Here is a 24,780-nt window from a genome sequence, read left to right on the forward strand (position 1 = left end):
TTGTTAAAATGTCTCATTTCGAGTCAAAACTAAACTATTTTCGCTTAAAATAAGACTCATCACCTTAAAATTAACTTGTTTTTAGATCATTTTCACTTGTTTTTAGATCATTTTCCCTTGAAATAAGTAGAAAAATCTGCCAGTTTTTTATGCTTGTATAAGGACACTGCAAAAACTCAAAATGTTACCAAGAATATTTGTCTCATTTCTAGTCAAAACAAATCTCATTCTACTTAAAATAAGACTCATCACATTAAAAAGTAGCTTGTTTTTAGACACTTTTTACTTCTTTCAGGCATATTTTCACTTGAAATAAGGAGAAAAATCTGATAGTGGAGCAAGTTTTTCTTGCTTTCACTGGCAGATTTTTCTACTTATTTCAAGTGAAAATTTGTTTGAAACAAGTAAAAATGATCTAAAAACAAGTTAATTTTTAAGTTATGAGTCGTTTTTTAAGTGGAAAGAGTTTAGTTTTGACAAGAAATGAGACATTTTGACAAGAAATAAGACAAATATTCTTGGAAAGATTTTGAGTTTTTGCAGTGGAAGCAACTTATTATTTATTTCAAGTGAAAATCTGCTTGAAAGAAGTAAAAAGTGTCTAAAAACAAGCTACTTTTTATGTGATGTTTCGTATTTTAAGTATAATAAGATTTGTTTTGACTAGAAATGACATTTTGACTAGAAATAAGACAAATATTCTTGGTAAGATATTTCAGTTTTTACAGTGCAGGTGCCTCATGGGCCCGGGTCGCTGTCTGTTTTCATTCCCGTCCTGGAGGACAAGTAATTTGGCGGAGGGGAGAAAGAGAAAGAGGGAGAGCAGATGACCACTGGCTCCCGACCTTTTCTCCCTCAATTTAACTCCTCGCCGCCGTGCCCGCCGAATGTGGCAATCAGGCTAGGCAGAAGTGACACCCTCATCTGAGCGTGGCCGCGGCCCCCGCACACAATCACGGTGTCACTTTCCATCTAGATGTGGCGGCCGCCGGCGAGCGGTAGTGCTGCTGGAGCAAGGCATGCTGGGAGGAGGAGGAGGAGGAGGAGGAGGAGGAGGAGGAGGAGGAGGAGTTCAGGTCCGAGCTAGATCCCTACCTGGTGATCGTAGCCTCGCATAAATACTGAGGTGTTTGTTGCAGGCATATGCTATGTTAATATGTTACCTGCAAGTCAGTGCCAGGGAGTAAAGGGCTCCGTGTAAGCGGACTTAGGCGCACACTGCAAAAACTCAAAATCTTTCCAAGAATATTTGTCTTATTTCTTGTCAAAATGTCTCATTTTTTGTCAAAACTAATCTCTTTCCACTTAAAATAAGACTCATCACCTAAAAAATCAACTTGTTTTTAGATCATTTTCACTTGTTTCTAACTAATTTTCACTTGAAATAAGTAGAAAAATCTGCCACTTAAAGCTAGTTTTTTGTGCTTGTAATAAGAAAGAAAAACTTGCCGCACTATCAGATTTTTTCAAGTGAAAATCTGCTTGAAAGAAGTAAAAAGTGTCTAAAAACAAGCTACTTTTTAACGTGATGAGTCTTATTTTAAGTAGAATGAGATTTGTTTTGACTAGAAATAAGACAAATATTCTTGGTAGGATATTGAGTTTTTGCAGTGCATGCGTGTCTGCGGTGCTTTTGTCAATAAAGTTCATACTGAAACATGGTGTCAGAAGTGAGATTGTGATGTTCATAAGGCCCAGGCGTTCACATGTGTCCCCCGACAGAAGAGGCTCTTGCTTGGATTCCACATTCCACTATCTCGAATATGAGGTTGTACTTTTCTCTTCGAATCCTACAGTCCGTGTGAAATGTCCCGAGTGACCACATCCATTGTCCCGAATATAATTTAATCGGTCGAGCTTGGCTGCAATGCTGTTCCCGGTGACAGTCTCTCTTTCTTCTTGCGGCTCATGACATTGCAAGTGGCACCAGAATCCAGCTGACATGCCTGCCTCTTATTATTCAACTGTAGGTGTGCAAACCATTTCCGCTTCCGCTTTGTTTCCTAATATTTCATCTCTAACAGAATGAATGTTTAGATTTTCTTTTTACTGTCTCCTGTTCTGCAGTAGTTCTGTCTGTTCCTGCATCACCACGGCAACGTCTAAAGATTGGCTGTTTACATCTGCTCCCGTAGGAATATCAACTCGGCACCGTAACGTTTTCGTAGCAGTAAGATTACATTTTGTAGGTGTGTTTGGGCATGTTACTTGTAAAAAGTAATTAGTTATAGTAACTAGTTAGTTAGTAACTGAATTACTACATTATAAAAGTAACTAATTACCAGGAAAAGTAACTATACAATCGTGTGTACATAATATAAAATGTATACAAACTTAGTGCAATATTAGACACACATCTGCATGTGCAATCTTGTGCCATGGGCATAGTGCAATTTAAGTCAATTCTGCACTTTATGAGGGCGTTGTGCAATCAGAATTAATTTAATTTTGCACTCATCACTTTAGCAAATAGCACTTTTAGCACTTTATACCTGTTCTGTAATCTCTTGGTCCCCTTACTACTTCTTTGGCCAATTAATATACGTATGTTGTTCATGTGTAAGATGTCAAGGTGTTATCATGATGTATTGTTCTATTGTCGTGGTCCTGCCTCTTGTGCTTTTATCTTCATGTTTTTATGTCGAACATCAACCTGCCAATGGGACTGGGGATGGAAATGAGCCACTTGGCAACAATCCCACATATTTACACGACAGTGTTCATCAATATGTACTGTTCCCATTTTAAAAATAAAATAAAATCAGAAATCTGAAATTGTGATATAAAGTGCTCAAATATGTCAAATTACTTGGACTCGCCCCCCTAACCTGCTGTTTTCTCCCGAGTTAGTTGGTTAGTTCCAGATTAACTGCTTTTTTTCCGACCAGTTAATGGACTGAAAAAAAAGTGCATATAACTTCTTGAGCCAAGAAACGACGCATTTTATTGTCAGTAACGGTAACGCCGTTATAACGGGGTAAATAGTAACTTTTTTGATTACTGTTACTGAAAAAAGTAGCGTTAGTAAAGTTGTTATTTTCATCACCGTTATTCCCATCAGTGTTTATTTAAAAGAAAAAGAACGGGAGCTTCAGACCTGGAAACACTGAGCCTCAGCTCGACTTTGGTGTGAGACTTCGTATTCCAGCTCCGTTTACCAACATGTCGTCTTTCTTGGAGTGAACAAACCCCTCTGTGTCTGTGTGAAGACATCTGACGTCTGTGGAAATAAAATGTGGTAAACAGCCTAAGATCCATCTGCTCCCATTCTACGCTGCTGTGGCGATGCAGGGACAGACAGAACTACTGCAGCACATGAACATCTAAACATTCATTCTTTTTTTTAAATTTTATCCCACATAAGACGCTCATATGACAAACTACAAAAATGGGGGAAATAAAGTAGATATACAAGAAATACAACATACAAAAACAAACCAACAACAAGAAAACAAAATAAAAATAAATTATAATAATAAGAAACAATAAGAAAGCAATTTATAAGATTACCACAGTTTACCTATACATCTTTCATTTACTAAGAGTCATTCAATCATTTGTGAAAATAAATAAATAAATAAATACAGCCGTACAGTTTACATGGTAGAAAATGGTTGAGGAAAAAGAAAAAAGAAAAAGAGGAGGGGGGTGTAGACGACCCAGCCACTAACTCTATGAAGGAGCGCCAAGTCCTATGGAATAAAAACATTCATTCTTTTAGATCTAAAATATTGGGAAACTATACACTGCAAAAACTCAAAATCTTACCAAGAATATTTGTCTTATTTCTAGTCAAAATGTCTCATTTCTAGGCAAAACAAATCTCATTATACTTAAAATACGACTCATCACATTAAAAAGTAGCTTGTTTTTAGACACTTTTTACTTCTTTCAAGCAGATTTTCACTTGAAATAAGTAGAAAAATCTGATAGTGGAGCAAGTTTTTCTTTCTTTCTTTCTACGAGCACAAAAAACTTGCTTTCACTGGCAGATTTTTCTACTTATTTCAAGTGAAAATTTGTTTGAAACAAATGAAAATGATCTAAAAACAAGTACATTTTTAGGTGATGATTGTTATTTTAAGTGGAAAGAGTTTAGTTTTGACTAGAAATGATTCATTTTGACAAGAAATAAGACAAATATTCTGGAAAGATTTTGAGTTTTTGCAGTGTAGAGCCCCAGGTTGAATTTGCCTTGAATTGTCCTTTAATTTCTCTTTACGTTAGCGTCGTTAGCTCTGATGGTACATGGGATTTGAGCCTCTCCTCCCTCCTCTGCATGTGAAGAGGATTCCTTCCCTTTGCTCTTCAGTAGATTAGACCCGTCACCGTCTCAACCAATCACATGAGCCCAGAGAGGGAAAAAAAATAACCAGATATTATGTTCACGGGCCTGCGCGGTGCGAGGCGGCTTTACCACCGTTAGCATCATCGGGCGCCGCTTTTTTTTTTTTTTTTTTGCCAGTGTAAGCTGGTGTGAAATACAATGAGACGCAGAAAGTGTTGGAACATGAGTCGCCATGTAATAGACTGACTAAGAAGGAGGCTGAGAAGCCGGGGAACATGGGAAGGGAAGGAGAGGAGGGGAGGGGGGGGGGGGGGGGCTGAGTTTGGTAAGTTAGCAGAACGGCCACGGTCTCTATCCTCGTCTGCCGGCGCCGGAGAACCACAGCGGGGCCGGTAGCGCGCCGCAGCGGGGCCGGCAGCATGGTGGGGAGAGGAAAAAAAGAAAAGAAAAAGAGGGAGACAAAGTGTGAGAGTGGCTGTGGATTAGAGTTTGCTGATAGCGTGGAAATGTAAGAGCAGACTATTACTCCCCACTTCCTCTTTTGAGAGCGTTTTGTCAGAGAAGATCGGCCGGGGGAAAATGAAATGAAGGAGAAATAGCTCCAATAACCCTGAACAAAAAAAAAGAGTTGAGAGGCGGAGAGAGGGTGAGACTCCTCAGAGCTGGTGGAGGAACTCCGTCCGGTGGATTTATGGATCCAGACCAAACGGTGACGACTGTGATGAAGCCACCGTGACACATTTTGAAGAGGTAGTTCAACATTTTCTGCAAATTGGCCCATCGCCATAATCGCTATAGTCATAGCAGTAGGTTCGTTACCTTTAATTGTCGGTGCAAGCTGTTTTTAGAACGGCGGAGCAGAGCCGTGAGCTGCTCAGAGCTACGCTACAGAGGCTCATTATGGGATTTCTTGGTTTCCCTCGTCAAACTCATCAAATACACAATCCAACAACTCCACAACGCTCTGGTGGACAAGTTGTGAGCTGCACATTCACCACGCTATGAGATAATAACACAACGTTACCACACAGAGTTGTTTTAGAGGGAAATACAGAGACTGTTGATGAAAAACTGTCCCTGAAGGCAACGTGCATCAGCAGTTTTGCATGAATTTCCCTCTGCTCTGCTCCGCCGTTCTAAAAACAGCTTGCACCGACAATTAAAGGTAACGAACCTACTGCTATGACTATAGGGATTATGGCAATGGGCCAGTTTGACAAAATGTTGAACTATCCCTTTAATAATTCATTTCTATTAATTTCTTTGCAAACTGAGAAAAGGAAACTTGAGCAGCTCCATATGTCGAGGAAAGACACATGAAATCCACTGTCTGTGTTTTATTCTAATCTTCATGTTAACGTATAAAATCTGACTCTGTAATATTGTCAATTTCAACTGCGTTCTTCTTCCTCTGCTGCACTTTAGGTTCATCTAACAGACTCAAAGAAAGAAAGAAACAACCTGTCCAACTGTTGTTGTTGTTCATCAGGCCCAGTTTACATGTCAGCACAGACAGACACACTATGAAAATCTAAATGATGATCCTCCTCTGAGGGGGAAGGGGGGCGCGGGGGGAACATTATCATCTCAAAGGATCCAGGTATTGTGCGACCGGTCCCCTCTGTGCTGAAAATTAAATTGTCTGATGTGCAAGATTTACTTTTGTGGCATCGCGGCCCCCGGACGGGCGCTGAGGGGTCGCGATGCCACGTGTGTGTCATCAGCTGGCAGCGCCGGCCGGGGCGCCGTCCATTTACACACCGAGCCGCTCTGCATTTCAAAGGAGCTGCGGTGTTAGCGATCGCTATCTGGGCCCCGCAGAGGGAGGATTAGGGCCTAACCACTGCCCACCTCCCCCCTCCTCCTCCTCCCCCCTCCTCCTCCTCCTCCTCCTCCTCCTCCTCCTCACATTTACATTTTCATTTTCATATTAGATTTTCCTGCTCTGCTGGACCTCACCTGTCACCACCCTGTTTTCTCCTCTCCATCCTCCTGTGGATCGCTTCAGTCAGTCACATGATGATATACCAGTTTGCCCATATGTGAGGCCGTTATTGTCCCGTTTATTAAAATAAAAAGGCGCCCGAGAGGCGGAAATGATTCATTTCAGTGGGTTTTAATAGAATTTATCAGTGCAACACCGGTCGCCTCTGACCCGACACTGAACTAAATCTAATGACACATTTGGATGCCGGTCCACAGAGGACGGAGCAGGAATAGAATGAGCAGCAAACTAATGAAGCCAACGAGGAAGGAAGGGATTTAAGGAGCTGCAGTTCCTCACGTGACCACTGGGATTCATCCCCAAAAAGTCCAAGTCCTTTTGGTTCCAGTTAACTTCCTGCTGCACAGCAACTGTGGTTAATCAACAGCCTTTTATTATCCATGTTAACATTGATTTGCAGGTATCAGTGTCTTCAATCAACGTGGACTACAGAGCTTTTAAAGGGATAGTTCACCCAAATTTCAAATTTCACTCATTATCTCCTCCCCCTCATGTGGACTAAGGGCTGGGAGAAGTTTCAGAGTCCTCCGTGGCTTCTCTGAGTTACAGGGGGTCTCGGCGTAGCAGTGCATGTCCATATGACGGTTGCAAATGGATACCAACTGTCTTCGTAACAAAAAGACACACCAAAAAACATCCAAATACCTCCATGCTGCTCGTATGTAATGTCCGTCTTGTATTGAAGCCCCGAAATGCGACATTGTCCCGAAAAAAATTAGATAAGTCTATATTTCAAACTTGTTTGTAGCGGAAGCTTCTCGAAGCTCCTCTTCCCGGTTCGTCAGATTTGGACGAGTTGCCTTGGTATGAAATGCGCTATATAAATAACGATGCCTTGCCTAATGCTGACTTGTGTGTAACTCGTTTGTTAGCTAGTTAGAAAGATTATTAAAGTGCTGTGTTTCCTTTTGCAGTAGTATTGTACATTTATTTTATTGTTTTAGACATTGCAGGATATATTTTATTATATATTTCCTGTTAGTATTTTATTTTACTTCCTTTGCAAAATTCAATCTAATCTAATCTAATCTAATCTTACTATTTTAGCTTGATAGCTAATCAGCCAGAAAATAATTTCTTGCAATGTCTGCCTGTTTTTAAATACATTTTTAAACCTTTATCTTAAATTCTCATCATATTTAGTATAAATAACGTGGATTGGATAGGATGATAGGAGTGTTTCGCCGCTGCTGTTTGCACAATTTTTGGCTCAGCTGGGAGTTAGGGGGGCGGAGTCTGACGACGGCGCAGCAGCTCACGCTAAATCTTCAAAACACACTTTGATACGACATTTAAAGCTTCTCGGGTGCAGAGAAAGAGACGGTGACGAAGCAGAGAGTTACCTCACTTCTGGAAATAAAAACAACGAGGTGAGCTGTGACTGTAGTTTCCCCGCCGGCGGCTCGGCTCACCTCCGTCACCTCCTTCACAAAGAATAAAAAAGGTGAGTGTGAGCGTCAGTCGGCTCATGTTCCCCTTCAAAACTCTTCTCTTACTCCGTCTGTGGGTCTGTGTCGTTCTCCCAGCAGCCGCTGCCTTTCAGCTAATGGAATAATTAATGAAACTTTTGATGTAAAACAAATAATGGAGTTAGCCGGCTGTACTGCTTTCAAGTATTTCATCTTTCGGAGCGAGGAGAGTGTTTGAGTGAGAACATAAATAGATCAAAGACTTATTCAAATCTAAGCATTAAAAAAAAAAAAGAAAGAAAGAAAGAAAGAAAGAAAAGAAAACACATTCAAAAAGTATTATGAAATTAAACGAGCTCCAGATAACGACGAAGTTCACACATGCTCATGAGATCCGGAGAGTCGTTCTGTGAATTGAGGAGCAAGCTCAGGCCGCTGTGAATTCATGATCTGAAGTTGTTGTTTTTTTTACACTTGAGAGGAAGACAAAGATATTTAAAGACGTAGACTATAAAAACTGGAGGAGGACGTTGTTAACGCTGACAACTTTCCTCCATGTTCCACTCCAGAAAGAAACGTCTTCCTGGTTTGAGCGATACACTGCAAAAACTCAAAATCTTACCAAGAATATTTGTCTTATTTCTAGTCAAAATGTCATTTCTAGTCAAAATAAATCTCATTCTACTTAAAATCAGACTCATCACATTAAAAAGTAGCTTGTTTTTAAACACTTTTTACTTCTTTCAAGCAGATTTTCACTTGAAATAAGTAGAAAAATCTGACAGTGGATCAAGTTTTTCTTCCTTATTACAAGCACAAAAAACTTGCTTTCACTGGCAGATTTTTCTACTTATTTCAAGTGAAAATGTGTTTGAAACAAGTGAAAATGATCTGAAAACAAGTTCATTTTTAGGTGATGAGTCTTATTTTAAGTGGAAAGAGATTAGTTTTGACTAGAAATGAGACATTTTGACAAGAAATAAGACGAATATCCTTGGAAAGATTTAGAGTTTTTGCAGTGTAATAGTTGAAATGCAAAAGAAAGAGAAATTTAAAAAAAAGAAGGAGAAGGAGAAGAAGGACTCGGGGCCCTGAACCCTGCAAGTGGCTGTGAGCGGAGGACAGGCTGTCAGCCGAGGAAGGCTTTTCCCAGCATGCTCCACTCCGGCTGCTCTCTGTTCCCCTCGGAGACAGACAAGATGCTAATAGAGGCGAGTGAATCCTCCGTTCTGTATGCCTCTCTGTCTCTCTGCCAGACAGTGTTTACTCTCTCCAGCGGGAGGGAGATCTCATTCAGACGGATGGAGAATAGACTTAAATACTAGGTAGAGAGACAGAGAGATGCAAAGCTGCTGCAGCAGACCTGATTCACCTGCAGACCCCTTCACACCTTCGCTTTGCAATAACAAGACGGCTGCTGATATGAGAAGAAGAAGAACAAGTGGATTCAGACTCTGTGGTGTATTACACTGCAAAAACTCAAAATCTTACCAAGAATATTTGTCTTATTTTTGTTCGTTTACATTGTTTTTATTTATCTATTTTTTTTAAAATTGTATTTTATTTTTATTATTTCTTGTCAAAATGTCTCATTTCTAGTCAAAACTAATCTCTTTAAAATAAGACTCGTCACCTAAAAAATTAACTTATTTTTAGATCATTTTCACTTGTTTCAAACTAATTTTCATTTGAAATAAGTAGAAAAATCTGCCAGTGAAAGCAAGTTTTTTGTGCTTGTAATAAGAAACTTGCTCCACTATCAGATTTTTCTAGACGTAAAAAGTGTCTAAAAACAAGCTACTTTTGATGTGATTATATAATTTTACTTATAATGACATTTGTTTTGACTAGAAATGACATTTTGACTAGAAATAAGACAAATATTATTGGAAAGAGTTTGAGTTTTTGCAGTGTAAAGACACAAAACAAAGAAGTGAAACGTCTGCACATCTGCTGCAGCACAGACTTTGTCTTTCTATTGTTTTACACCTGTATTCCTGTAGAGTCTGTAGGTTTAGGTGACATCCAAACTCTGATGTCCTACTGTATATTTCACATTTTGCCTTTGTTTTATTCAAAGTTTCGATGCAGAAACAAGAACAACCACCAGAAACCATCCCAGAGTCAGTGTAGTTTTACATTTCCTGTCTCTGACTTCTCTCTGCAGCTCTAGTTACAACAGGTCAGTGAAATTCAAACTGCAAAAAATACATTAATGCACATTTAAATAAATATATATTCTTCAACGTTATGAAGAATTGTCGTATGGCTACATTAGCCAACATTAGCATCAACAGCTGTTTACGTACCAGTCCAGGAGAAACGCTGCAGGTTCAGAGTTAAAGGTCCAGTCTGTAAAATGGGGGTAAAATCGTGACATCCAGCATTCAGATTCTAGTTTGCAGCGCTCTTCCCTCCCATCGGCAAGTGACGGTGTCCTACGAGGACAAAATAAATATATTCATGGGTAGTAGCCTATATTCAGATTTTGCCAAGAAACCTTGACAAATAATACACACTGGACCTTTAAATGTAACTCACCAAGATTTACCCGTCTCCTGCAAAGTTAAAGGTACATTGTGTAGGAATTCCTCCCATCTAACGTTGTGGTTGTAGATCACAAGCAACTCAATCGTATTCTTCATGCTGCATTCATGTGAAACTGGGCAGACGGCAGACGGACGACAGCCGCTGCAGGTAACGGCATAAACAAGCCTCTATGTAAACAAGTGGTCCGTCAGCACGAGGCAAAACAATACACGTGACAATATGTTGTCATGGCGATGTGGTATTGTTTTACCGTCTTTCTCTGGACTTCTGTGACTAAAATGACATCTGGTTTGTTAGCGACGGCCGTCTGCCCGACTGCAGGTGAATGCAGCATCAGTGTAACGCTCCATTCCTCCTCACTGGAAGCTCTTCAGGTGACAACATCTACCTAAAGTTTAAGCTCTTCGTTGTGAAATCATAAAGTATTCAGACCCTTCCTTTGTTGTGTCGCTGCAAACAGAAGTCAGGTGCGTCCTACTCGCTCTAATTGTCCTTGACGACGAGGACGAGGACGAACCTGACCAAAGTCCACCCGTCGTCAACGTAAACTGATTGGACGCAGTTTTAGAAAGACACACACCTGTGTAGCGTGAGGTCACAAACGAGCTCCAACACATTAAACCTGATTAGAAACCAAAACCTCATACCTGCCTCCAGAAATACACAACGATCCCACACACACACAGACAGACACACACACTTAAAGCCAGCTGTCTGTGGATGTGTTTGTGTTTGGATTAGACCTGGGATCAACGCTCCAGAAGAGAAGAAAGATGGGCGAGACGCCAGGGGAAGACGGGAGGAGGAGAGGAGGGAGGAGAGGAGAGGAGGGGTGGGGGGGAGTCTGGTTTTACATTTTGTGCATGTTGTCGCTGGCAGACAGCTGACCTTCACGCTCGGCTGGGTAACCACGGCGATGATGAGACGAGGAGGGCCGTTCCAACGGACTACATGAAATCGGCTGCATGCTTTAAAGTTGTTCAATTAGATTATCCTTTTGCAGTTTTGTACTTGTGTGTGCATCAGGGGACACATACAAAGAGCCGGCAACAAGCAAAACACAACACACGCACACACACACACACACACACACACACACACACACACACACATACATATGCCCCTGAACACACACAGTGATGGAGGGGGGGGGGGGGGGTTGAGAGCTGCAGACTGGCTGTGGTTTCACAAACATGTGGCTGATTTCTTGTCATAAGAACCACGATTATATTTATTCACTTGACATCTAGCGTTGTGTTCGAGTGCAGCTTCTTCATTACACCGCAACCATCAAAATAAATGCGCCGAAAAAAAAATTTAAGTAAATAGATGTGCATTATATAAAATAAAAAAGCTTGCAATTTATCTTGTTTTCATTTTGAATGGGTATGCCATTATGCAACCAAAACCATAAATAACCCAAATAACTTCAGATAAGACCAAACAAAGATAAGATTAAAACATAGCTATATTTCCATACAATAGTTTCCATTTTCCATACTTTCCCAGACCTGAAAATTCCATACTTGTCCATACTTTCCATACTTGCGTACACTGCAAAAACTCAAAATCTTACCAAGAATATTTGGCTTATTTCTAGTCAAAATGTCATTTCTAGTCAAAACTAATCTCATTCTACTTAAAATAAGACTCATCACATTTAAAAGCAGCTTGTTTTTAGACACTTTTTACTTCTTTCGAGCAGATTTTCACTTGAAATAAGTAGAAAAATCTGATAGTGGAGCAAGTTTTTCTTCCTTATTACAAGCACAAAAAACTTACTTTCACTGGCAGATTTTTCTACTTAACTCGAGTGAAAATGTGAAAATGATCTAAAAACAAGATCATTTTTAGGTGATGAGTCTTATTTTAAGAGTAAAGAGTTTAGTTTTGACTAGAAATGAGACATTTTGACAAGAAATAAGACAAATATTCTTGGAAAGATTTTGAGTTTTTGCAGTGTAGGAACCCTGGAGATGATGAACTCAGGTGTTTATGAATCAGAAATCAAAGACCTGGATCATAGACTGTAAATGAAGCTGAACGTGGCCTCTGTGGCTCCGCCCACAGGTTTCTGCAGCTGCTGCACTGACGCCATCTTGGCAGCACTTGACTCCGCCCCCTAACTCCAAGCTGATCCGAAAATAGGCAAAGAGGTGGAGTTCAACTTCTGTGTGGACTTTGATTTGTGGAAAGTAAACGCTCACCCACCCGTCACTCAACGAGCTCTATGAATAGTCGACATTAGAGTCTAGACTCACCCTAGTGGTGAGGAGAGGAACTGCAGCTCCTGGCGCTTCAGCGTTTTCCTGCTCGGTCTGGACTGAACCTCCAACCTGAGAGGCCACCAAGTCCAGACCTGAGTCTAAACAGCTTGGAGGACGAAAAAACACTCAAAGTTACCTGTGTGTTTCAGTCTCACCTGCAGCTACAAGATCTCAAGAATCTGAACTGAAAATGAACACAAGGCCTCAATCTTAAAGGGATAGTAGCATTTTTTTTAAAGTGGGGTTGTATGATCTCCAAATAGCCCCTAAGTACTTTAATTGCAGTAGAAGACTCTCTGCACTCCTCCCGTTAGCAACGCCAGCCCATAATAGCCCTGCCCAGAGATTTACAACATACAGTGTTGTGAACAGACCCAAAGAAACGGCCTATTTTCATGGCCTAAAAGAGGTTTTACCAACTCACGTATCCCTCCGCCCAGGGTTAGCGCCCGCCGATCAGCAGTTGGTTAGGTCCAAATAAAAACTGTGTTTTTCCTGAACTTTGAAGGGCTGGAAAAAATTACAATACAGCGAACAATGGAACCGTGTATTTCTTTTTCAGGTAAAACCTCTTTTAGGCCGTGAAAATAGGCCGTTTCTTTGGGTCTGTTCACAACACTGTATGTTGTAAATCTCTGGGCAGGGCTATTATGGGCTGGCGTTGCTAACGGGAGGAGTGCAGAGAGTCTTCTACTGCAATTAAAGTACTTAGGGGCTATTTGTAGATCATACAACCCCAAAAAAAATGATACTATCCCTTGGTAACACTTTATTTTAAGGGGTCCTTGTTCCTGTGTATCTACCTAATTAATTACAGTGTAATTACCTATGTAACCGTATGTAATAACATGTACTTACATTGTAAATACATAGTGTATTTTGGTGTAGTTACAGGTCCTTGTTACACTTGTAATAAGAAATGCCAAAGTGGCCTCTCTCTTTGCACAAGCATTTCTTATTACAAGTGTAACAAGGACCTGTAAGTACACCAAAATACACTATGTATTTACAATGTAAGTACATGTTATTACATATGGTTACATAGGTATGTACACTGTAATTAATTAGGTAGATACACAGGAACAAGGACCCCTTAAAATAAAGTGTTACCCTATCCCTTTAATACGTGAAACCTTAAAAAGAGAAGCAAATAAAAACATGTTTCCATCTGTCCAGACATGAATTTTAACAACAATAACTCAGTAGATTATCTGGACTCTACACAGGTTTCTAACTTTATTGAATAGTAAGTGCTGCTTTAATTCTGTGCTGGTTTCAAACCTCTGCACTCACACACTGAAACTCACACATTTAAATTCCGGTTCCTTGCTCATACACACTCTCACGTACGTAGCGACGGCTCGTCACTGTCGGCCGGCTGTCGGCTGCTGCTGCTCTTCCTCTTCTGTGCTTTATTTGCCGTTGACACCGTCCCTGACCTGCAGCAGCCGTCACCGTGACGACGCTCCGACCGCTCCGACCGCACATTAACATTCAACTGTGACACTTTGTTCTTCTTATGCACCTACATGCATCTGTGTGCATATACTATACATCCAGAGGAGGGAATGCAGTGTGTGTGTGTGTGTGTGTGTGTGTGTGTGGTGGGGAGGGGGGCTACTTTCAGAGGATTTGCAGTAATTATATGACAAAACGCTGGCAAGTCTCTGCGGGTGCTGAGCAGAGGCTCATGGGTCAGGGGACCGAGCACTCTGGGCCGGGTAATTTGTAAATGTCATTCAGGTGGAGTCCTCTATCAGCCAACAGGGAGGGGGGGGGGGGGGGGGGGAGGTGCAGCAGCAGCAGTAGCAGTCTCTCTTTTCTCATGTAGATTATCCTCCAACAGATGCACACTGCAAAAAACCAAAATCTTTCTAAGAATATTTGTCTTATTTCTTGTCAAAATGTCTCATTTCTACTCAAAACTAATCTCTTTCCACTTAAAATAAGACTCATCACCTAAAAATGTACTTATTTTTAGATCATTTTCACTTGTTTCAAACTAATTTTCACTTGAAATAAGTAGAAAAATCTGCCATTGAAAGCAAGTTTTTTGTGATTGTAATAAGAAAGAAAAACTTGCTCCACTATCAGATTTTTCTACTTATTTAAAGTGGAAAATCTGCTTGAAATAAGTAAAAAAGTGTCTAAAAACAAGCTGTTTTTTTATGTGATGAGTCTTATTTTAAGTACAATGAGATTGTTTCGACTGGAAATAAAAGAAATGTTCTTGGTAAGAGTTTGGGTTTTTGCAGTGCAGAGTCGCTCTCCGGCTTTTTCTCCAGCAGCTGACGAGAGCGACGTCAACACAAATATGTTTATGGAAAGGCAGGGTGGGTCTAATCTGAGAGGGGAACTAAATACATTTTAAGAGAGTTACACTTCAAAAACTCAAAATCTTACCAAGAATATTTGTCTTATTTTTTTGTCAAAATGTCAAAACTAATCTCATTATACTTGTTTTTAGACACTTTTTACTTCTTTCAAGCAGATTTTCACTTGAAATAAGTAGAAAAATCTGATAGTGGAGCAAGTTTTTCTTCCTTATTACGAGCACAAAAAACTTGCTTTTCACTGGCAGATTTTTCTACTTATTTCAAGTGAAAATTTGTTTAAAACAAGTGAAAATGATCTAAAAACAAGTTAATTTTTAGGTGATGAGTCTTATTTTAAGTGGAAAGAGATTAGTTTTGACTAGAAATGAGACATTTTCAAGACATTTACAAGACAAATATTATTGGTAAGATTTTGAGTTTTTGCAATGTCAATGTTCAACTCTGGAAAGTAATTATATAAAAACATGTTTCTAAGAATATATGAGAATGAGGAAAAGTAGGTTGGAATATCATCGTGACTGTGTCTTCTTGTATTCTGTGCATGATTGATTATGGAATGATGGATTAGTAATAAAGGGATACAGTAGGAACTGGAAAGCTCGGCTTCCTCCCGCTCCTTTTTCCGAGGATTCTTTGTTTATTGACGTAAATATGGGACTTGTTCTTTAGGACACTATAATGTCTTACTTATTTTATATGACTCTTTTTCTTTCTTTCTTTCTTTCTTTCTTTCTTTCTTTCTTTCTTTCTTTCTTTCTTTCTTTCTTTCTTTCTTTCTTTATCTTTTTTTCATATGTTTGAAATAAAGACTAATCAAATCAAATCAAATCAAACACACAGGAGGATGTTTCTGTTTCTCTCTCCTCATGTCGTTGTGTCAGTTTCTGTCGCAGGTGAAGAAACAGTCCAGTTGTGTTTGATTCCCAGTGTGTGTGTGTGTGTGTGTGTGTGTGATCAGGTGATTGTATCGACAGCCGCTCCTCCGTGTGTGTGTGTGCACTTCCTGTATTCTTTGGTGTTTATTGATCTCCGTCTTGTGTTTGGTGTCTCTGTGTTTCAAAGCGATCGTCTCTATCTCATCTGTCCATCATTTTCCACACTGGATTTTAAGGTTCATTATCAAAGTGTCACAGATGAAGCTGGACACACCGACAGCCAATCAGAGAAATGGTTTTACTTTACTCTATGCACTTTAAAAAAACAAAAAAAAACTTTAACATCTCTCTTCTCTTGTTCCTTCTGGCTGATGCAACCATTGTATTTATATTATGCTCATCATTTATTTTGTCTTTGTCGAACTGTAATTTGACTTGTGGACCATGGGACTGCAGATGGAAATGAGCTCTTGAGATAAATCTGGCACAGTTACAACAAATTATTATTATTCTTTATATTTTTTGTATGTTCATATGCAGAGTCCCTTTATAAATAAACTAATAAATGAAGTGAAAATGTGTGAGGATCGCCCCGGTAAAGTAAAGGTCCTGCATGTTTGACAGTGACACCCGTGTGTGTCCAGTTTGTTTTATGCAATTTAATTTACTTTCATTTGTCCGATTACGATTGTAATGTGCACTGTTCATGTTCATCACAACAGATCTGACATAAAATACAATTAATCCAGATTTCAACAGCTCGACTCACTGGCTCCCAGTTAGTTTTAGAACTGGTTTTAAGTTTAACACATTACACACACTACTGAGCTCCTTTCACCATGTGAGACCAAACACAACCTGAGGGTCTTCAGCCAAAGCTCTACAATCCATCCCATAGTCCAGGATGGAGATTTTCCTGTTAAAGCGCCGACTCTCTGACACAACCAGACTCTAAATTCTTTATCCCCCTTCAAATTCCCCTTAAAAACATACTTTCACTCATTTTTAAATGCACTTTTGCTGCAGCTTCAGCTCTGAATTTTAACCAAATGATTGTTTTACTCATTTTATATTGTTGACGGTTTGAACTGCTGTATTTCATTTGTGTGCTGAACAACTAAAGTGTGTAATTATTGTTAGATGTTGGTGGTCAGAGGTTATTACAGTGTTTCTATGAGTGTGGATGAAACATTTTCTCCTCTAAGTGACCAATCAGCGTTGAGTCGTTGGAGACGGTTGAACATCTGTCCTCCTCAGCTGGGCTGCAGCGGACGTTTTACAGCTCAGACAGATACTGAGTTTAAACTGTGGTGTTTAATCAGGACGGGCTTCATTCTTCCATCAGAGTGTCGAGGATTCCTGCAGCCTCTAAACGCACCAGGAGGCCGAGGCTCCGACAGTCAGTCTGTTAGATCCTCCACTGAGGAGAAGTTTGAGTCTGGATCTAGAATTAGAGACGGACTCGCCAGTCGCCACTAAAGCTGAAACACAGGAAGCAGCGAGCGACCCCGAGGAAACACTGATTAACGGTCGGAGAAATAAAGTCTGATTCTCATGAGGACGTTCCTGGTCTCAGGGTGTGGACATGGGACAGGTGAAGCAGCGGAGCAACATCTGGCTGCAGTTCAGTTCAGTGAAGGAGTTCATGTTCAGGGAAAAATATCACACGTGACTGGAAACAGAATCACAGGACGATCAGAGAGACGGAGAGAGACACTGATCAGAAAGCTACAGGACAGACAGATGTGGACAGTCCTCTCCTCCGTCTGTAGAGACAGATGTGGACAGTCCAGACAGATGTGGACAGTCCTCTATAGGGACAGATGTGGACAGTCCTCTCCTCTGGCTGTAGGGACAGATGTGGACAGTCCAGACAGATGTGGACAGTCCAGAAAGATGTGGACAGTCCTCTATAGGGACAGATGTGGACAGTCCAGACAGATGTGGACAGTCCTCTATAGGGACAGATGTGGACAGTCCAGACAGATGTGGACAGTCCTCTATAGGGACAGATGTGGACAGTCCAGACAGATGTGGACAGTCCTCTATAGGGACAGATGTGGACAGTCCAGACAGATGTGGACAGTCCTCTCCTCCGTCTGTAGGGACAGATGTGGACAGTCCAGACAGATGTGGACAGTCCAGACAGATGTGGACAGTCCTCTATAGGGACAGATGTGGACAGTCCAGACAGATGTGGACAGTCCTCTATAGGGACAGATGTGGACAGACCAGACAGATGTGGACAGGCTGCACCTCAACAGAGAACTGAACATTACAACAATCACAAGAAGCTGAACGTTCAGCAGTGACAGAAGCTGAGTGAGGTTGAAATTAATTAATTAATCTAATTAATGTCAAATGAACTAAACTATAAATGCAACATTTTAGTTGTTTCATAATGTGTGAGTTTAGTGAGAACTTGATCTTTGCCCAGAGTGAGTCCTGGGCTCATCACAATAACTAGCCACTTTAAAATGAGATATAAAAACATTTATGAGGGACTGAACTGTGGATGTTTGGTGGTTCTGAGATGCAGATGTGTTTTAAAACACTGGGACTGTGTTTATAGACACACTAATGAAGCTCTGAAGAACAATAGTGTGAAATCTGAGTCATCGTAATGTCTGGTTGTTGAGTTATTATCATTTTATTTCTACCTTGTATAACCTCGCTGCAGTTCACCTCGGCCAGACATCACACTGTTCTCCTCCTTGTTGTTTATCTCGTGGACAATGAAAGACGCTTCAAATCTAAAAATAACACTGTTATTAAATCTGGTAATACTCTAGTTTACTCTGCAGACTTTGTCATCTGCGAGTGCATAAAGAATAAAGAGGTACAGTTATTTTTTTTGGGGGTGGGGGGGGGGGGCAACAACAGAAGAAGCAGCAGCAGAATCAGCCTGTGTGCAGCCGCCTCAGACTCCAGCAGCATTAAAAAGGAAGCCAATTCTTTACCAAGTGTGTGGAAGGACAAATAAACAGCGTGACATAAATTTCCTGCAGCGGTTGCAGCATTCAGCGGTGACTTTTATAGCCTGAAAGTGAGAGGAGAGGCGCTATCAGACTATTGGGCTTTATTACAGTGGGTATAATAGGGCTGGCTGGAGAGTTTTATACCTTTCTGTCTGGTTGAGCGCCGTTGCATCTCTCCATTCTCCACCAGTCTGATTGTTGCAGCGGCAGGTTGTCTGTGATAGGCTATTGTGCCCACTCTCCAAAAAAAAAAAACCCTTCACCTCAGCCTCTTCTCTCCTCCCCCACCTCTTTTCTCCCCCTGTCTGAATAAAGAGCTCTATCTATCAAAACCAGGCCAAGACTCAATCTCTCACCGGCTCTCCGGCCTCCGATCAACTATCTGTGAAAACAGTGGCTTATAGAGCCGCCGTGATTACATTTTAGATCCACCGCAGGAAAACGTCGAGCCGCCGAGTCGCCACAAAAGCAGCTAGACGGCCGCGGCCCCCAATCCCATGCAGCGCCAGACCACAGCACCGTCCCATCAGCCCCTTTAAATCCAGTCTGCCGCTTTAATTTACCTGCTAAGTGGATTCGAGCTGGAAGGAAAATCGTCTCTGCTGAATGAAACGTTCAAACCAAAAGAGTCCAACAAACCAACATGATTTGGAAATGTCCTGGATGTTCCCGACACATTTCCCCTCAAAGAGGCCTGAGATGTGATATAGTATTCACGCTGTGCAGCCCCACGGCACTCTGGGTAAAGTAGTTCCAGGTCACGTCCTGTTTTTATCCAGAGTTGAATAAAAGGCATGAACCATTTCTGTGAGACTTTGACTGGCGTTTTACATTATGGCTTTGTGGTGTTGACCTTTGACCTTTTAGCTTCCAAAATCCTCCTGAGTCCTGGTGAATGAAGAAGTACCTGCCATCAAAACTAGTTTTTAATCATCTGTCACTTTATTTAATGAATAGGATTTACTATTTATATTTTATCTTTTCTAACTTTCTAACTTAACCGACCTGTGAAGAACTTCACCTGTATGAAAGGTTCCATACAAATAACATTTGATTGATTTATCGATTGGGTAATAAAAGCTTTATTGATCACCTTGGTTTCTAATCTGAGCTACCCGCCCCCACCCTGGATACTTTTAAATCTCGTCTAAAAACTAATTTTTACTACTTGGCTTTTAATACAGCATGAAAGTTGTGTGGTCTGTGTTTGTCTTTTATTTTATTTTTTATTTTTTATATTTCTCAGTGTTTTATCTGATCTTATGTTTTTCTTGTTTTTCTTTCTTTCTTTTCGGTGTCCTTTTTTGGCCAAAAAGGAGTGATATTTAAATCTATCAGTCCTTATAACCACCTGAGGACATGACCTCAGTGTTTCCTCAGACAGAGAATTCATCCTCTGCTACTTGAAGCAGACTTTCTCCTGGTTCTGAGTGTTAGTTGGTCTGCAGCACAGCAGGAGTTTGTTAGGAATCAACCCAGTCAGTGGGTCAGTGGGTTTGAAGAGGGTTAAAAAGAAAAATACAGCCATGCTAAATGCAATAAGTAGCTTCAAATTGGTGAGGTAAGCTGTGAAATTGAAATAGGGCAACTAAGTTACACAAAGCCTTAAAAGGCCTCGGCAGATTAAACCACTTGAACTAACTCGCCTTTAATTAGTTTAGTGCAGGTATGAAGGTAAAACGCCGTGTGAACAGCACAATAACCCAGCAGATTTTCCACTGGTATTGATCGCACTCGGCGAGTTTGTTGTTCTAATCTGCGAGATGGGAGGAAGATTGGTGAGAAAGGAGACACAGAGAAAGAGAAAGAGAGAAAGACAGAGAGAAGGAGGGAAGGAAGCAGAGATATAGAGGTGTAGAGTTTTAAGCCGAGCAAGGCTCAGTGGTTCGCCCCGGTCCCCTCTCCACACTGCAGGCCTGACTGCAGCCCAATATGGTAAGAACTTAATGCCACCAGGGAGCCGGCCCATTTGAATGCTCAGGCTTCCTTTATCACGGGCACAAGTGGTGCAGAAAAATTGCTCAGGATTAATTCTGGGGGCCTTTGCAAATACACACAGCTGGGATCAGTGCTTACAGCTTTCTCGGAGGTGGCACTCTTTTAAAAAAAAAAAAAAAAGTGGGGCTTTTTCGGATGCTTTTATAAACGGTGGGTTGGGCCTTCCCATTGAAGCTTTTGCCTTTTGTGGGGCTGAAGTAGAGAGAGAGGAGGAGGAGGGGGGATGCCCGAGTTGCTAATGCAACTTAAAATACTGTTATAAGACATAATAGCATACATGTACAAAGTGATAAGGGAATTACCGCTTTTTCTGCACTCCCCACCCCCCCCTCAAAAAAAGAAACCAGAGTTTCCAGCGAGGTTCCCGAATGTAAAGACTTTTATCACCTTGTTGGCTGTGAACTGTGCTGTGCCAGTGTGTATCAGCCACAAATACACGCAGCGCGGCCGGATTTGGGTGGGTAAGTGTGAGATAGGATGGAGTACAGCTGTAAAGTGGAGTTTTTTTTCTCTTGCTGACTTGCTGCACTTCTTTCATCCAGAGGCCGGTTCACTGGAGGAGGAGGAAGAGGAGGAGAGAGGAAGACCACGAGACAGACACAGACCCAGGAACTGTTGTTGTTCACCATCAGCTGTCAACAGGACTGGAAAAAAAAGGCAGTTTACCACCTTTACTCATTACAACACGTCTTCTGTTGGACGTTATGTCACTATATAAAGAGGCGTGTCATTTATTATCATATAGACTGGACATCCTCGAGGTGAGAGGTTTATAATGCAGATGAATTTTGATATGTTGCAACATGATGGAGCCATATTTAAAGGGACAACGAGGAGTTTTGGAAAGCGAAGTGTTTTCTACTACATTTACCATGAGCCTCCGCGCGCACGGGGAAATTATTGGGCCGGCGCACAGCGGACGTCTTGCCAAGAATGTTTTCATTCATCAAGAATCAAAGTCAGAGGTTGGAAGACGATCAGATACCGTCGTAGTTCCGACCATAAACGGCGATACGGCGCCGTTATTCTCATGACTCGCCAGGCAGCGTCCGCGAAACCGAAAGTAAGGAAACGCTGGTCGGCTCGCCCAGCATTTCTACCATTAATTAAAATAACAAAATAACAATAGAGACAAAACGATATATTGATCGAAAATGGAGCCATTAACAAGTGGTAACGTAGATTCATCCACATTACTTTGAGACTTTTTTATAACCAATAAAACTCCTCATTGTCCCTTTAATGTACGTAATATGTGCAATAACATACATAACAAATTGTTTTAGATTATACATGTTTTTGTTTATTATTCTTAAATGTCTATTAGTCTATTTATGTACCCTGGTGTCATATTATCAATATATATTAACAGGCTTTGGGGTGATACACTGACTGTAAAAACAAAACAAAAAGTTAGGGATATTGGGCTTTCAGGTGAAATTTATGGAAAATGTAAAAAGTTGATGCTCCAGTTATATTATATTATGAAAATAAGTGGCATACAAGTAGAAGTATGGATGGTCATGTATAGAAACCAAAGCTGGTGGCTGCACCACAACAAAACATGTCCACGTGTCAATAAGTTGTCATGTGACCAGAGTCCACGTCCACTTCTCTGCCTTTCTGTGACTCTCTGTGTCTCCATGGCAACCTGCTGATGACACTCTAAGTGGACACTTCACTCTGAGATCATCCCATAATGTCCCAGGTACTGTTGGTGGACTGTTATACTGTACAGGTGTGGTCTTACATTTCCTACGAGAAAAAAGTCATAACATTACGAGAATAAAGTCGTAAATTTACGACTTTATTCTCAAAGTTTGTGATTTTTTTTAATTTGTCAATGTGGCCCTAATACTCCGTCGTAGTATAATCATTTCTAAAAGGTTTTATATGTAAGACCTTTGTATATTTTGCTTATTTATAAATGTATAAATGTAAAAATTAGGGATGACGATCAATTTAAATGTTTAATCATGATTAAGGAGGGTCAACAGCTAATCACGTTAATTGAAAATGAATCATACATTTCTTATAGTTGTTCCAAATCTACCTTAAAAGAAGGGAAATATTTCAAATGTTTAATAAAAGGGCAAATATGCTGCTTTATACAAAATGTAACTTAATTATACATGAACCAAAAACAATGACAAATATTGTCCATAAACTGTTTAGCTATAATAGGAACGTGTGTTAAACGCGCACCCAAAATGTTAATTTATTTATTACAAATATATTTCTCCTGTCTACACACGGTGTTTCATGAGATTTTGTGGTTTTATTCCATTTTCCACCTGAATATGACAAGGATCTTTTATCTTCATGTGTCCAGTTGATACAGCGAGTAGCTGCAGTCACATCGGTGTGATAAGATTCGCTGTAATCACTTGGTTTAAATGCAGCATTGTGGGTTTATTTCCTTCTTGTTCTCTGCCTCTAACCCTTTAACCTGCGTCTGAATAGGAAAGCGCACACACACACACAGACACAGACACACACACACACACACACACACACAGATTGAGTGAGTGCTGCAGCCTAAAGGTGAAATGCGAGCAGCATGGAGTGGAGTGCACTTTGAGCACCAGTCCACACCACACAGCCCAGCCATCATGAGACCAGTCAGCATGAATGCACACACAAATTCACACAAACACAAACACACAGTTCAATAAACACAGACAATCACTCCCTCCCCCATCCTCTTCCACACACACACACACACACATACACATACACACTGAGAGAGAGCTATCAGCATGGGCATGCCCCTTCCCTTAATGCTGATGACACTGTTTCCATTTTTGCGGAGACAGTGCTCTGTAGCTGTGGCGATATGGATTCTTATGGCCGACACACTCCATCGGCCAGCGGCTTGCTTCCAGCCACATAGCTTTGTTTATGTGGAAAACCATATCAAAGTGAATTACTATTGAGAGGTGGCTAAATCAAATATTGTGGCGTGAGGAGAGAGGAAATAATAAAAAAAAAAAACATCAAGTTTCCCCCATTTCAAAGTCATTTGCCCTTGAATGTTATTCTAAAACTGTTAATAATGAGCGCGTTTTATGATGTAATATAGACGCCGGAGACATCCAGAGCTCAGCTCCCGAGGTGAGAGATATGGTGGAAGTGGACGGACTCACTAACCGTCACGGAGAGCGCTATTTCATTCAGCTGCAGCCTCGCTGTGTTACGACTGCACCTGATAAGAGGTCACGTTCAAATGTTCAAAGGCTTTGTCGACGGAAACAAGACGGGAAACTGCACAAGTGAAGAGACAGAAAGGAAAGAAGGAAGGAAGGACTGATGAACACCTTCATTTTAATATTCAAATCAGCCGGTGATGAGGTATTATCCACCTGAAACTCCTTTCTTTTATATTTTGTATTATCTTACTTTCTTCTTTAGGTGTGTTCTTTTCTTGCCTAAGAACAATTACCTATTATAATGTGAACTAATGCTTTATTTGGCCAAAAGGCTAAACCTTAGGCCAGAGCTTCAGTCACCTTTTTTGGACAGTTGTATTTTGGTTTGCCCCATCTAAAATAGGCTGCTCATGAGGTTAAAGGTTAGAGGGTAAATTCTATCGGTCAGATGTTATTTTAATCTATGGACCATTTGGGTTAGGTATATCCTTTAATGGAGAAAAGGTGGAGTTAGAAAACATATATAAGGTTATGGCTTTGGGCCAAGGGTGAGGGATCTCACATTGGCACCAGAGATTCTCCCGGATTCGGCATTTTTGTGACATTCTTGAAAATAAACCTTTTTTTGAATGCAAGTAAAGACGTTGTCAGCGGTGATCACTTCTTCTTCTCATCAACACATCAATATACCACAACACAAGAGGCATGGCCATGACGGACAATAGATCAGAAAGCATCTGTACTCAACCAGACAGACCTCGAACCAATCAGATCAGCGACAGAAAACATGGGAACTAATGTGGTTGTTGCGATAGCGTCTAAGGATTTCTGCTGGGAGAGTCAAACGTTAGGATAGCCACTCATGTTGCATGCAAACAAAAGCTTCTGGACGTGTGATTGGTTCCTGCAGTTTTCAGGGGAATCG

Source organism: Trachurus japonicus, chromosome 13 (genome assembly GCF_045865225.1).
Source record: "Trachurus japonicus isolate A0001 chromosome 13, Traja_1.0".
Taxonomy (NCBI): domain Eukaryota; kingdom Metazoa; phylum Chordata; class Actinopteri; order Carangiformes; family Carangidae; genus Trachurus; species Trachurus japonicus.